Source organism: Struthio camelus, chromosome 5, assembly GCF_040807025.1.
Source record: "Struthio camelus isolate bStrCam1 chromosome 5, bStrCam1.hap1, whole genome shotgun sequence".
NCBI lineage: Eukaryota > Metazoa > Chordata > Aves > Struthioniformes > Struthionidae > Struthio > Struthio camelus.
The window spans coordinates 55,719,035-55,734,972 of record NC_090946.1 but is presented as its reverse complement, the minus strand read 5'-3'; the positions used below and the strand labels follow the sequence as shown (position 1 = coordinate 55,734,972).

The 15,938-nt window shown below is 38.1% G+C and overlaps 1 long non-coding RNA gene across 5 annotated transcripts in view; it reads right to left on the bottom strand.

The window, feature by feature from the left end:
* The window catches only part of LOC104141563 (uncharacterized), a 109,504-nt gene extending 93,840 nt beyond the window's left edge, over nucleotides 1–15,664 (bottom strand). For all 5 annotated transcript variants that reach the window (XR_011141583.1, XR_011141584.1, XR_011141582.1 and 2 more), the window contains exons 1-2: nucleotides 15,527–15,664; nucleotides 4,113–4,224 (exon numbers count right to left, since the gene is read on the bottom strand). This is a non-coding gene — a long non-coding RNA (uncharacterized lncRNA). The remainder of the gene's footprint in view (nucleotides 1–4,112; nucleotides 4,225–15,526) is intronic.
* Nucleotides 15,665–15,938: the final 274 nt, after the last annotated feature.

Here is a 15,938-nt window from a genome sequence, read left to right as displayed (position 1 = left end):
AGTCAAAGATAGTGCCATATTGAAATGGCACTATCACAGAATTGAAAGGTAAAGACAATACTTGTTGCGGTTAAATAAACAGCATGGAAACCTCCCGAGGTGGAAATAACACTTTCTTATGTATTCACTTATCAACTGTAACTGATAATGCATTATGAAACACTGTAAAGCACTGGAATAGTAATAGAACCAAAAGCCCAAATTCAAGCTCTAGGCTCCAGCCTGACAGCTGAAAGCATAAACAACATAGACCCTCAGGTCTATGTTACCTCCCTCAACTTCCCTCACATTTGATTACCAAAATAACAGCAACAGTACCAGCACAGCATAAAAGCTTTCATGGCTCTAATATATGATCTCAGTTATAACAGCGCCAAACTGTGACAGAGGTTCTGTATGACCAGCACTCTATGCAAGCAAACAGTTACTGTCCCCAAAGCTTATTTTAGCAAGAGACAACTGGGAGAACAAAAGGAGCAGTAGAGGGGCTGCTTCCTTGAGGAGGATTTCACTCTCCAAGAGGTGGAAAAAAAGAGCTACAGATGGTATAAGAAGAGATATCAAGTCTGTCCTCCTTCAGAGGATGTTCAAAGGGGCCAGGCTTTAGCAACAGTAGAAGTACAAGCCAAAAGTAGAAAAGTACAAGCCTCCATTGAGGGTAAGTCCCTGCCCTCAGGATTAATGCTTTTCCTCAGCTATTGTTAAGGTTGGAAGGTGCACTTAGTGTTATGGCTAGTTATATCAGAGCAGGAATAGCTTTCCTACATTATTCATTTATCATATTTTGTAAAACGCTGTAATTTGGTCCTCTCTTGAGGTCTTGGCTCTTAAGAGAGAATAGCAGCATGAAACCCGTGGGCAGTGCGCTCCTAATGGAGATCATGTCAGTGTTTTTTTCAGTTCTTCCTCTGAAAAACAAAATCTCCACTACATTGGACGTTCAGAGCTTGTTTTTCAACAAAAATAGGTCTCAAAATTGCAATTGCAATTATGTAAATTTTGATTTTCCCACCTCTGGGACATCCCAGTCCCCATTAATAGTGGAACCCTCCTCTATTTTATCAACCCACACCAAAGATACCAAAGCACTAGTGCTCTATTTGCTTCACTTATTTTCACTCTTGTCTTTTGCATTCACTCCTTTCATTCTCATTACATCTTCCACAGTTTTCACTTTGCTATATAAATTGTAATCCCCTCTCAGAGACATGGCTGACTGTCATCAGAAACATGGGCTATACAATGGCCTGGAAAAATATCCATGGGCCTCTTGACTCCACTGTTAAATCAAAACCTCAAGATTCCTACTAGAAGGGTTTGTTGAAGGCTGTTGGATGTTTTTCTTCTGACTCAGTGCAAAGCAGTATGTCTTCCCTATGTCCATCTACTCCTGTTCACCTTGTATCTATACAGAGGTTAATATTTTTTAGTTCTTTATTTTGATGAACAGCAAATTCATAATCACTTGGGAAAGACTGGAAGGAAATAATTATAATCAGATCAGTGGCATTCATCTGAGGACAGATTCTAGGAAACGCCGACCTACTCAGCTCACTGACTACTGAAAGCTGACAGTACTCAGCACATAGCATGAGTAAGCCATCCCATTATTTTTCCTCTGAGTCTTCTGATATAAATGTAGTACCTACTTACTCCAGGAATGTAAAGCTGCTTCAGTGAGTGCTTTGTCTCCATTCTCTTTCTACTTGTAAATGAAATCACACATGTTAAGCAAATCCTCTCTTGTATAGAGTTATTATTATAGGGACAGAATAATACTGAAAAAAATCTCTGAAGGATTTGCTAAAACCTTTAAAAGATATTTGCTTTGATGTTATATATCCAGCATTAGCATTATTGCAAATACGTAAGCAAATTAATTCCCTATAAAGGAAATCCACACTAAAATGAAAAAAAGGGCGAGGCTATTAATGAGAAACTTGATTTTTTAAAATCAAAATTATTCATCAGGGAATCCAAATAAATAATCAGTAAATTTTATTAGAACAGGTTGGACTTTTAATACCAAAGATCTCATTGCTGAACAAAATTTGCAGAACAAAAATTATTAGTTGTTCTGCAAATAATTTAGAAGAATGAGTATATTTGAAAGACCCTTTGCAAATGGTATATGACCAGAAATAGAAGCAAAACAAATATGTTAAATAATTTATAATGAATTCTGTAGCAAACTCATGGTTCAGCCTGACTGATGTTTGAAGTGCTAGTTTGAATTTTCTTTTTTAAATAGTTAAACTTTGTGGAACTGGAACACATCTTGGTCCAGCGTCTGGAGGCTTTTTGGTATGGGGTTTTGAAAGTTTTTCATCTTCCACATTGGCAAGACCTAGCAGAGCTAAAGACCAAAGAATTCCAGTCTCATTTCATCAGTGCCAGGAAACTTAAAGTTCATGAACACCATTAAGTTCAGCTGGTGCAGGATCTATAAAGTCTATCATCAGTGCCCACGGAGCTGAAAAGTCCGATGAACAGTGCTTTGAGTGATCAGCCTTATTTAATCTTTATCATTATTGTAAACAAAAAAGGCCAAATGTAAAAAGAAATTCTAAATGAAAATGAGCGGATGGTACTTCGGGCCTACTGTCTGGCATTAGTGTTACTCTTAGCCAAATAAAGAATATAGAGGAGTTTGCTTTTAGATAAAAATATTTTTACCTCCTATTCCAAAACTCTCACCCTTTGTAGAGATATACATAACCCCCTGAAACATATCATAATCCAGCTAGTTGCACTTTTTTTCCTGTTCTTGTTTTACATCTCAAGTCTTTGCTTAAGTGAAGTTGGGACAAGCTTTATATTCGAAGAAACTTCTTTAACAGGCAGCATCCACATTAGTGTTCAAAACTGACCTACTTACAAAAAAAACATTTCTTAAAATACTTTCCAAGGAGCAGGACCTCCACTGGGCATTTTCCATTGGGTGGCTTTTAAACTTTCCCAGATATTGCCTCATTAACGTCATTTGTCTGCACATTGACAAATGTATATTTTTACTTATTATTTCTCTGAGTTTCCTCTCTGATATTTAAAATTCCTCACAACTCTGAAAAGTCTCTCTCCTCAGTAAGACTCTCTTTCTGCAGATCAACCTTGACCCCAGAGAGGAAAACCCCTTACAAAATCCCAAGCAAATGCCAGAACCTCTCTGCACCAGGGACACTGTAGAAGGAGAAGCACCCATTTTTGTCCTCTGTTATTCTGCAGACATAAATCTTTTGTCCTAGGACAAAATTCTGCTGATAGATGTCAGGGTTTGTCTTCTACCATGGTGAACTATAACATTTTCCTGACAGCGGAAGACAAAAATTGGCCCTTCAGTAATGGCTGACAGTAATGTTGCCGGGTTTTTTTAGCTTAAGTAATTTGTGGGGCATTTAGAGAACACTCAGATAATTGTTTGTAATAGCGTTAGCCTGTTTTAATAAAAGACCGCCTCTCAGTTGTTAGTTAACATGCCCTAAGCTAAGATGTTCTGGAAGAGCTGTGCATCAGTCCTCTGCAAATGAAAGGGATTCACTTAAACCGTTGCTGAAGGTGGTTTAAGCTGATCCATTTTACTGTGCATTGCAACACCAGTCTAATCAGTTACCATTTCCCAAAAAACAAGGCGATAACCAGCAGGCTGACATAATTGAATATGCTAACATAATTGTCTGAATATGCCCTGCGAATGCCAATGTACCAGTTTAATCAGCTGATGTCAGCATACTGATAAGAATTACATTTATTCATTCATTATATCTCAAGCTGCAAATAAAGCAATTAAAATTCCATTACAGAGTCCACAGAACAAGCAGGTTTAAAAAATGTTCATTGTGATGATTAGAAATTTAACTGAGAATAAGTATCGTTGTTTCCCAAAGTCCTTTTTTCCCCCTCGGAGAACAACCTTAAGGTACTGTAGGTCACATTTTAGACCTAAAATATAGAGATAATGAGACTCGTCTCTTTTGTACAGCCCTTTAAAATCTCCTGATGAAAAGTGCTATATAAGAACTCGATATTATTATGATTAATGCTCATAATCACCATCTCGTCAGTACTTTTTCCCCTTCTGACCTTGTAGTTTCCATGTAGTAAAAGGCACTTACCTCACTGCTTGATCAAGCTCTTAAGACAGCTCAGGCAGCAGGTTTATGCCTCCTTTCCAGGAGGTGGATTCAAGAATCTACCTAGGTGGCTTGATAAAAGGAATGGGATGCTCTGAGGGAAAAAAAAAAAAAAAGAGCACATTGATTCTTGTTTATCTCAAAAACTTTCTCATCTCCCCAACTCTCAGGCTATCATTTTTCTCTATGGGTCACTGTCCCTTCAGATAGGACACCCATGGAAATCATCCTAAGTAATTTGAGAGGAGATACATTAAGCATAGTGTTTTAGCAATGGAGAGATGTCGCTTTCAGCAGCACTCGTTCTGCTACAGCTATTCCAGGTTTGCAGGCAAAGACTGTGGATAAGTCTCCTCAGGATTTTGGCTGGATGGCATCTGAGTTATTTTACACAAACACGTCAGAAGCAGCCACATCAGATAGAGGATTTGGAAAGTACTATCGAACAGATTTCAGAATTTAAGGAGTTTTATACAACTTACACTTTCATGCTCTTCCGTCCTTATTAACAGTGGGGATTTCAGCAGGCTATTTAACAGCAGCCTGGCAGGGAGCAAGTGACTTTCACAGGACCTGCATCATTACGCGAGGCCTAAACTCTACCCCACCAGACTACAGTGAAATGCAGACTCGCTGAATGAAGCCTTAGTCTCATTGAAGTTAATGACCAAAACCTCCCTTAGCACTGGATACACGGTTTCACCTATCCTCTGGCTACGCAAACAAATCTTTTGGGAAGCTTCATTACTAGGTAGAACACTACCCAGACTGAAAAAGAAGAAAGAACACATTTCAAAGGATGCATTGAAAAAGTTAAGATTGTAGAGCAATTTAAAGGATTTTACTCAATGTCTTCCCAAACTTCAATCACTGCACACACTTTCACCACAGGACAAAATCCCATTTACATTTTAAGGCTCATTTAACTTAAATCCCTTCATTTTGAGCTTCATTAAAATATTTTTCTGTAAAACTAAAACATAGTTTTTCTGTAAAACTGAACATGTTTGGACCCGAGATAAGAGTGAATATAAAACTTCTAGTATTTTATTTACATATCTATAATTAGCTTTTCCTAAACAAGAAAATTAAAATGTTCTTTCGAGTGAAATATGACAGATTTCCTGCCTATTCAATACTTTTTCACAGTGGGCTCTGTGTTAGAGTATTAAACTCACTAACTTTTAGTAACTTCTTGAGATTTATTTTATGTCAGAATCCACCAAACATGTTGACGATGTTCAGGCAGCCCAGATTTGCAGCTATTGTTATTGGCATGTAACAATCTTAATATAGTTGCACACCAGTAGAGGCTCCATTCTTAGAGTAAACTTTAAGAAATGGATATCCTGAGAAAAGACACAAAGTAAGGACTGGTCTATAATTGCAGATTAACCAAATATTATTTTATGCACTCGCCTCACCTCTGCTGCAATGTTTGTTTCTATGTTTCTAGGTGCCATTTCTCCTTACAAAATAGACTAGATTAGAATGTATTAAGTAAACACTTAATGACATTCTAAATAGAAGAGTTGAGCAAGGCCAGTTTGATAAAAGTGATTAAGGTTAATTTATTTTAACTTTCTGTTAGTTCATGCCTTACTGCTACAAGTAGCATATATTTGCATTCCAGGTAATGTGACTGACTTGTGAATGCCAGTTTCCTAAGTTCGGGCAGAAAGACATTTGTCACATGTTCAAAATAAGCAGAAGTCAAAATTCCCAAGCTAGCATATACGCATTGTTCTTGGAGATTTCTTAGCCGTGTGACTTGTGTGCAGTTCATGCACTGTTGTGTCCAAAATGTGAAGGTAAAACAGAAAGCACAAACTTTCAGAAACATGGAAGCAAAACCAGATCATCAACAAGTCAAGCTTTTCCTTCCAAAAGCCTAATCTCTTAAATTAATGAAAGTACAGAGTGTTTGCAGCACTAACAAACATGAGACCTACTTTTTTTTTTTTTTGTAATAAAACTGTAGCCAACTACAGTGATTTAATAATGAAATACAACTTGCCTCTGGAAAAAATTTACTGAAATAAAACAGAAGAAATTGTTTTTTAAACAGGACAAATCCCTAGATTTCATTAAGATCTAAAGCAGGACAGGCAGTGCTGGAATGTGTCTATAAGTATTTATGTTTCTTGTCACTATCATTCAAGAACAAATGCCAGAAGTATATACACTAAGATGTTTAATGAGACCTAAAGTAATTCTAGTCATATATATGCGTAATTGTTTTGACCAACAAGTAAGATTCTTGAAAGTACATAAACACAGCATACAAGAAATGGGTTGTTTTCTGCCTCAGATTTTCTCTTCTCATGACATTTTCCCAAAGCTAATCAACGGCAAGGCTATAGGAATATCCAAATAAATCTAAATATTATAAAGGATTTGTAAGAAATCCACTTTGATACTTTTGGCACCACCTCTAAACATTTCCTGCATACAAGCTAGATTGAAACAGGTTATATATAAAATCAACTACAGCCCAAAAACCCATTCTTTCTGCCTTCCCTTGCAGAAGCTCATGTTTAGGGTCTAAGCAGGGATCGCGCAACTTAATATCTTTGTAGCCATCCTTAATGCTCTTAGAAGTTTAAGCAGGGTTAGCATAGGTCTTGCCAGAAGATATGTGGTGAAACACGAGAAACAAGTTTGGTAGGAAAAGTTTTGTTTCTAAAAGAGGAATACCAAATTAAAAAAGAAGTCGTCCTCTATTTAACAATAGCTACTTAACTATTGCTTAGCAAAAAGGCAAAGAGTTTATGAAAAATCATAACTGAAGAAATAGATTTTCATTCATCAAAATGCCTCCCTTACAGTAAATATTTAAACATACGCGTAGGATATTGTAGAGGAACTTTCAATACTGCCAGCTAAGTTTGGTCTTTGGAAAATTTCAGCATAAGCCCAAAATTGATATTAAAGCATTTCCCTCTTCCTGGCAGTCACAGGCAGGTGATCAACCCTTTTCCATAAAAATTCAGCCCTTCTCCACACAAACTCAGATGTCTCTCCCAAATAACCTTGGATTATATTATTTTTAAAGTACTTTGTACATTTTTCTCATTGCTTTGCTGAATTAGTTGTGTTTATTTTTAACCTCACTCTGCCAGCTGCACAGATACCACTAGCTGTGAAACAAAAACCTTCACAGCTGGAAACAAACTAAAATAGTCACTGGGATGATGCCACAGATACACAGTATCAATTAGCAAAGGGAGCAGCTGTTGCAGCAAGTAAAGGCCTTCCTGTGTTTGGTTTGCTTCCTTGTCATTTTATATCAGATGACACCACTCCTCATTAGGAGACAGTCATTACGCATGCTGCACCAAATTCGTTCCAGCAGAGAGGGCCAGAATAAGTCTTTGGAACCACTTACACGCTACGTAAGCTCTATTTTGGGGCCAGTAAGTAGTTCACAGGACTTTTGCTGGCCCTAACGTGCATAAGCAACTTCCCTTGTGGGGAGTAAAATACAATGACAGCTTAGTCACTGAATAGCTGCCCTATTTTTAGGTGGCCCAGATTAATGGGAGTTCTCCATCATCTCAGTGGCAATGTCCTAAGGATGATGTATGCTACAAGGGCCCCAAAAGCCTCAAAATGCTACTAATGATATTACACACAGCTCCAAAGATGTACATTATCTAAACATACTCATCTTTCGAACTGAAGCAATGATGGGATCTCAGTCTGCTGCTGCTCTGTATTTATCATATAAGGGATAAGGATGAAGACACAAAGAGAAAGAGAGAGAGAGAGAGAGAAAGAGAAAAGGTCTCATTAAACTCAGGCTGTAAATTCTGGGCCAGATAATAAGGCTATTCCACTAAATTAGTGTTGTTAAACCAAATGCAATTAGCCTCCCTGTGTTGTGTCTGTATGCAGGTTCATATGCTAAGTATGTTGTTCCATCGAGAATCCAAGATACCGTCACGCCTCAATCTACAATAATCCTGCTGTGGATCACGAACAGCATTACTTGAAATATCTTAACTTCTCTGTCAAGTCTCTCTAAATGAGAAAACATCCAAGAATATTGTGTACAAGGCATTCAGAGGGAACCATGAAATGAAATGCAATGAAATAAGCTTATCTGGGACAAGCTGCAGCCTGGAAAAATATAGACATTTCAATACCATAGAATAAGAACGCTTTATAGATGGGATTTTGGTGGCAGGTGAATGAAGCACAACGTGCTCATTCTGACAAATTCTTCTGCTTCCCATCTCTCAATATATGCAAAACTATGCATAAAAAATAGTATAAGATTCCAGTAGTTCTTTAAGAAGTACAAAGTACAGAAAAATCAAGAAAATCTTCAGTCATGTTTTTGGGAATACACCGAAATAGCAGCATCACAAGTACAACACTGTGTAGAGTGATTTAGTTATCTTTGAATTGTTGTGTTTACTTCTAAATACAGTCACCAGTACTGAATTTAGCCTTGGATTAATTGATCTGTAGTTTTAAGTGATCCTTTCAGGAAAGTTAGCTCTGAATCCCCAAGAAAATATAGAATGAGGCATTTAATCTCCGACCACTATGAAATACTTCCCCAAGAGAACCAGTTAATTCTTGATATTACAACACTCTCGAAGAGACCCATATCACACAATTTGTTTTTTTATATTTTTTTCGTCTAAGAAACGTATTCCTACAAGCTCCTGCAAATGCCTCTGCCAGACTTAGAAAAGGCTCATTTTCCACTCCGGAGTGTCCAGTTCCTCCCATGTTTTAAAGTACAGTGAATATATTAATTACCTCACTATAACTGCTTCACAGACCTAACTTGGGTACTTTTGAAAATGCTCAAGGATAAGACTAAACTAAGCCTATACTGGCAAAATTCACCATCTTAACTTCCTAAGAGTAGTCTGAGGAACTCAGCCTAATTTGCAGAGGTTCTCAGCCTTCAAGATATCTGTAAAAAAATGCACTAGACACTCAAAGCTGTGCTGCTTCTTCTACCTAAAGGTACCTTTAGGTACCTTTGCTGAACCACCTACACACTAATTTCATGCCTAAGACTGCTTGAGATACTTCACCATAATTCACTGCAAAGCCCATATTGCTAGGCCTGCTCCATCTGAGGCTCTTGCAGCTAGCAGTGATAAAGCCACATCCTTGGCAAGCACTCCTGTCACCAGACTTACATAAACAGCAGGCATCATCATCTCATTTTAGAGGAGTAGGTGGTTTGACATCCTAAAATCAGGACAGGGTCTCAGCGAGACAGATTTCCCAGCTATAATACAACAGGGAATTTCAGACACAACGTCTCTGGCATTCGCTATTGGCTAGATCATGTGTCCTGTCACTCGAAATGATGATAGTTCCAAATCATCGCCCAGGGCCCTCACTGTTGCATGACAGGGTCTTTGGCACATACTTGCACACTGTGAATTCCATGTCTGAACCATGGCATCAAGGCCTGGACACTGCAGTGATGAGGGCCCCAATTCATAAGGCCCTTTGTAGAACCTGGGATGCGCGTGCATAACCTTGGTGTATGCACAGTCTAACTAATTCTGATAGGACTCCTAGCCTCTCTCATGCTTTCTTGGGTTGAGTTACGATCTTTGAACACACCATAAGCAGCTCCTGCAGTGCATACTGACTTACACATTTTAATACACATTTATCCTTATACTGCATAAAAACTAGTGTTAGTGATGCCTACATAAGTATTTCTATTTTAATTCTATTATGTAAAGACATGTTCTCCATTGTTTTAACCATCGCGTTTCAGCTGAGCTCAAGATCTGGATCATTAAATGAAAGATGTGTCATTCACTGTAAGTTATTAGTACAAATCTGGATCATTTCAGTACTACAGTAGAAAAGCGCTACTCTGCAAAAGTTACTGTGTACCTTGTGAAGAGGAAGGTAATGTAAAAGTGACCATATCACAAACCCTCTCCACAGCTGAAATCAGATCGCAACCCTGTGACAATCCCAGATGAAAACCAAATGATTGAAGAGACCAAACCAATCTTTTATCCATCAGGGTGAGCATGCTCAAGCTGTGACGAGCACATATCAGCATGGGAGGGCAGGAGCACCACTACCAGCCCTGTTTGTCCTGTGCATGTTCAGTGAGTGAACTTAGGGTCTCTGTTCCATGGCTGTCAGTTCTATGCCTTTCACAAACACTAAATTCACATAAAAGTGCTGTAAAATTTTATTAGGGAAAAAAACACCCTTTAAACAGTTGGCTCAGTTCTCTGCTGAAGGGAACCTTTCTGTTTAAACAGTCAGAAATACTCAGGCCAAGACAAAAGTACATTAGAAGAGTTTAACAGAAACTGGCACTGAACTAACTCATAATTTGCACGTGCCAAATACCACTAGTTCTCAAATTTTATTGTAGCTCAGGTGTATTCACGTATTTTCAAACCTGAAAACAACAGCCACTGAGTCATGTCTGAGTTCATGCTTAACTCTTAAACAATCAAAACTAAGCCAAAACATTGCTCTCCAGAACTTAGCACAGTAAACTGTGTATTATTATGTTGCTCCAAAATCTTTCAATGTTTTTTCCCCCAGAAAAATAACAAGAGTTTTTAACTATTATAGTTTGAGACCAAATGAAAAGTAAGAACAGCACTTACTCTGTTCTTTTCTTCCTCTCTATTACCATAGAACGGATAGAGCACCAGTAAAACGACATAGGAAAGATTTCCAAAGACACGTAGGGCCGAGGCGCCTATGGCACTTATCTCAAGAGGATATTTTGGGCCAACTTCACAAATGTATTCAGTATCTAAACATGTACTATATAGATGTATAAACACAAATCTACAAAATATATTTAAGAGTCTAATTGCCTCACTCTAACTTATTTCTAGTGAAAACCGCTTTGTGCTCCAGACAAATCTCACACAAAATAAAGTGAATTGCCCATGCACCTTTGATGAATCAAAATAGAGCACTTATTTGCACCTTCATGCACTAAGTATCTTTTTAAAAGTTGACTCCGTGGATCAGATTCAAGAGGAGAATGCAGGAATCTTACTACCACTTTAGACACCCAAATCAAAAATTCAGATCCTCAGAACTTCCCCAAGTTTCCGCAGATGAAATCTCCAAGGAGACTATGTTTCTGTACTAGGAATCACCAGAATTACCTGAGTCCTGAAAACACTTGACCGTTTGGTGTCTAGCCCACACCTAAACCAATTAAGATTCCCAGATCAGGCTTTCTACCATCCATCTGTCTACAGGAGCTGGCATATTAGATATGCTCAGAGCACGTCTAATCTCTGAAAAATCACAGCCAGGAGAAGAAACTATCCCTTCTCAAATTCCAACCCTTCTCATTCTAGTCATTACAGTATTTTTTTAGGATGCAGGGTCAAATCCCCTCTTAAACTTCTGTCCTCCGTATGAGTGTCCTAACCATCAAACTGCAGGATGTTAAAACAGTTCTGTTTTGTATAAAATATTTAAACATTCATTAGACTAGAGGCACATCATGCATTTCATCTGCAGCTACAGATTTATAGTGGTTACAGAGAACAGAACCATTCTCTGGCTGGCCAAGCTGACGTGGGAGAGTCAAGAAAGAGGTAATTCCATAACTGACAAAGTAGGACGCTCACTCACGTGGCAGCGTGAGATATGAATTCATGTGTGTAGCACTCCTCAGTATTTCTTCCCATGGCTAATTTGGGTGCCTATGCACTGTGCTACCTACTTTCTCAGTCTTAAATTGCTTAGAGAGCGTGGGATCATAGATATGAATTCATTGCAAGACAGCTGCAAGCTGGATGCTGCCTTATAAAGCCTCCTATCTCAACTTAAGCCCAACTGTCTAAGGAGCTAATGCTCTATAGATTTGGAGCATCTAATAGTCATTTATTTCATTTTCAGTTGATTCAGTTAATTCACTTTATTACTTTGAATAAATGGGACTTACATATCAACATATCTTTAGAGCTTGAGGCTTTAGTTGCTTTTGAAAAACTGATTTTTGTTGAAATGTGGTTTTTGAAACTGTGGTGCATCATATATCGTTAAGATACCTTAGGACCTTTTATCAAATATGGCATTACTCTATTACTATTTGTGAAAAACAAAAACTCCTTACAGATAAAAAACTAGTCATCATTAACATATTTTAAGATATCACCCCATTCCTATACCAAACTGTAAAAGAGATTATGTAACTTAAGAACAAACTATAATTGGATGAAGTGAGACTAAAAAATTGCAGGTTTGTGTTCCTTCTAGTATTAATTCTTTGCCAAAGCACTTCATTAAATCTCAGTTACAGGTCAGAGTTGCACCATGAAGTAGTAGGACATGTTAAATAATTATGTAGTAAGCATGGACCTATGATGCCTCACTTCACTTGGTGAAAAAAGTAAACGTGATTTTTCAGGTAAAAATTCCATATCCATTAGACATTTATAGATCAGGAGAAGGAAATACATTTGGTTGCAGAATCCCCCGGTGTTCTTCCTCCATAAAGTATTTTCTCAGGTTACTTATGAAATCAGTGAAGCAATGGCACAGCTGTTACTCAAACATGCAGCTAAAGTTTTTTAAATGAAGGAAAATACACGATTTGCTTCTTCAGAACTTAGATTAAAACAATGATAATTCTTTTATATTTTCAGTAGTTTGACCAGGAAAAAGTCAGCTGAGCAATGTAAGATAATATGGAAATAGCATATTTAAGTCTGTAAGGCCAAGCACTATATTTAACTCTTCTCTAATGCATGGGAAGAGTTAATGCAGGGGAATGCAGTCATACCATGCAATACACTCCTTGAATACAAGAGATATTGGGCCTGAATCTGTGCTCTTAATAGAAACAAAGCTTCTCAAATTAGTGACATTTTGGGCTCTGGGACATCATAAATCCCTTCCATCCTGGCCTGTTTGAGTTTGTTTTGAGCTCCTCCTGTCTTTGCCACCATATGGCATGTTCTTCCACAGCAGTTAGAGCAAGAACTGATTTTTTTTTCAAAGTGAAAGGGTTTTTTTCATTAAACAAGTTTTAAGGTCAAATCACACTATCATATAAAATTTATAAAAAAAAAATTCCACTTTAACTTAGTAAAATAAAATTGGATGCATTATTTAGAGATAGTTTTATTCAGCCTCTCTACTATTGAACACTCAGATGGGATAATTGGCTACCTTATACATGCATAGTCGTAAATGAAGCTTAAAATGTGGTCCTTTACACTAAGCATAATTTGGAGGAAAAAGCATCCTAGACAGATGTCTACTCCATGGTTTTTAAGAGTATGTGATACCATCCGCACTTTTCACAGCTAAACCCTTGAAAACTGGGAGACTGACAAAAGGACCCAAACGTGAAGAGCATTCATTAAAAGATGTAAATAGCCAAGATCCGTGCTGTTTTGTTTCAATCTTCTTTATCCTGTTGAAAACAGGAAAGCCTCCTGTCATGCAGGCTCAGGGATTTTCAGGGCCCAATAAAGGTTAGTGACATTTTCAATTCATGTTTGTTTTCATTCTTCTAATCATGAACCCTGTGTCAGCCTGAGAAACCAGCTGAGCTTAATCCATAACCTTTTACAAGTGAAACATTAACTCACAGCATGTTCTGTTGTCTTTTTAAAGCAATACAAAAGCAAAAGGAGAAAAAAAGAGCCACAATATACATGATAAAACATAGCAGCAGCCAAATGTGAAGGCTACTTGAAAGCAGTTACATTTGTGGAAAACAGTATATTTTTAGGCCATTACATTAATCATATTCAGATGTCATAACTGCAGTTTACTTCACAAGACTACTCAGGACTGACAGTGGCAGAGGACTAAGGGCAAAAATGTAGAAATACCCAGAGAAAGATTATCTAGGACTTTTTATCCTACATTTTCATATATTACATCAGTATTCTAACATATTTTCATACAGCCATTTCCATTAGTAATATACTATGCAGAAAATACCCAATTAATTTCTCCTCTTTCCTTCCACAGATTAACTACTCCCACTGGTTTTCCCTCAAAGTTTCATTCAGTTATGTGGACAATGCTTTAGGTTTTTATGGAAACACCATGCAACAATCTGGATCTTATACAAGAGAGACTACTAGCCACATATGGCAGCCCTCCTGCCCCAGTGAGTGTGTGGAATGACACATACTGAGCAAACCTAGAGGGAAGAACAGCTCTGACTACAAAGCTCACATAGCCAAGCAGGGATAATTATTTCTCAAGCCTGTAAAAACCATTATGGAGAAATCCTGACCTCCCATATCTCTGTTGGATAACAAATACAATCACACGTGTATTAAGGAGGTTCTCAAGTTACAAACTTTTATTACCCAGAACAAGAAACCATGCTAATTCTCAGAGAAAAATAAAGAAGCAGTAATCAGAAGCTATCTGAAAATAGACCAGCAAGGAAGGCAGAAATTAAAGGGTATTTGATTTCATGAAAATAAACTTGTAATGCAAGATGGCTAGGAAACCCCCCAAAAGGAGAGTATTAAGTTTGATTTAATGTACATACCACAGATAGTTCCTGTGAAAAATACAAACAAAAAGCAGGACCTAAACCCTGACTTTGTGAATTATTGCTAAAATAGTTGAAATTAGAAAAGAGACGTAAAAGTGGAAAGGAATGCAGTTATTCAGCACGCTGTGAAACTAATGAAGCCGATGGATTTTGTCTCATGGCTGACCACCATTTCAACTGAATTACAGTAAGATATAGCAGGAGCTTACTAGACATCAAAGCAGCCACATGTACAAGCCCTTATTAACGGCCCCACCATAGGAAATGTTTCAATTGGATGTTTTGCCTTATTAGACACCAGAGAACCCATATGTGAGGTAAAACTTCACTGAGTAGCGGATTCACTCACTCCTAATGAAGGAAGGCTGAACACGTTGCATTATTCTCCCCAGAGGTGGCATACACAGGATTTCTTCCTTACTTGAGCACCTATTTCCCTAACATCTTTGGGACGTCTATTCCTATGCAACTGGATTTGGCAAATAAGCCAAAAACTATAGGGGAGGGCGACAGGGAGAAAGGGAGAAAAGGAGAAAAGAAATAACAAAAAGATAGGCAGACAGAAGCATACACACACGCACAGTAAAATCATAAAAGGGCATTTTCCTTACCAATCAGCTTACAAAATTTTCAGACTTAATTACAGAAAGCTGAAGGGAGAGCCAAAAAACCAGAAAGATGAATTTTCCCAAGCGTTACTCTACTGCATGATGTACTAAGCCAGTGTAGGTTGTTTCCCTACCCAGTCTGCCTAATAGGGATATTTTGACAGCAATTCTGTGCCTCCTGGCTTAGACAGCACTGAGACCTAGTCTAGCTCAAGGTCATGAAATAATAAAAAGCCGAAGCTGAAGCTAACAGAGAGAGTAAAGTAAAACATTACCTGTCACATGTTACCCTCTTAGTACTGCTTGCCTAGCAAAAGCTTTGGCGAGGAGAGCAGGACCCACTGCCTGCAAGCAGGTCAACAGGGAAAGAAGCCGCTGTAGCTGTGCAGTGCTTTTCCCTCTGATTTGCTGGCTAGAGTTACTGGTTAGACTAGAAGATGCACAGCCCTAACCCAGCCCTAGGTCCAGGAACAGAGAGCAAGGAGAGACCATGGCTCTGAGTCTCACTTAATTCTGGCCTGCTCCTGGGGCAAGGAGCTGCCTGCCCAGAGCACACTGTAGCATTACAATCAAGCCCAGAATGAATAAAAAGGAGCTCAGAAGGATTAAAAGGGCTTTCATGGCTAGCGAAGTAAATACTAAAGAGAAAGAAAGTCCATTAACAGATGAGGGGATGAAATTAATGGC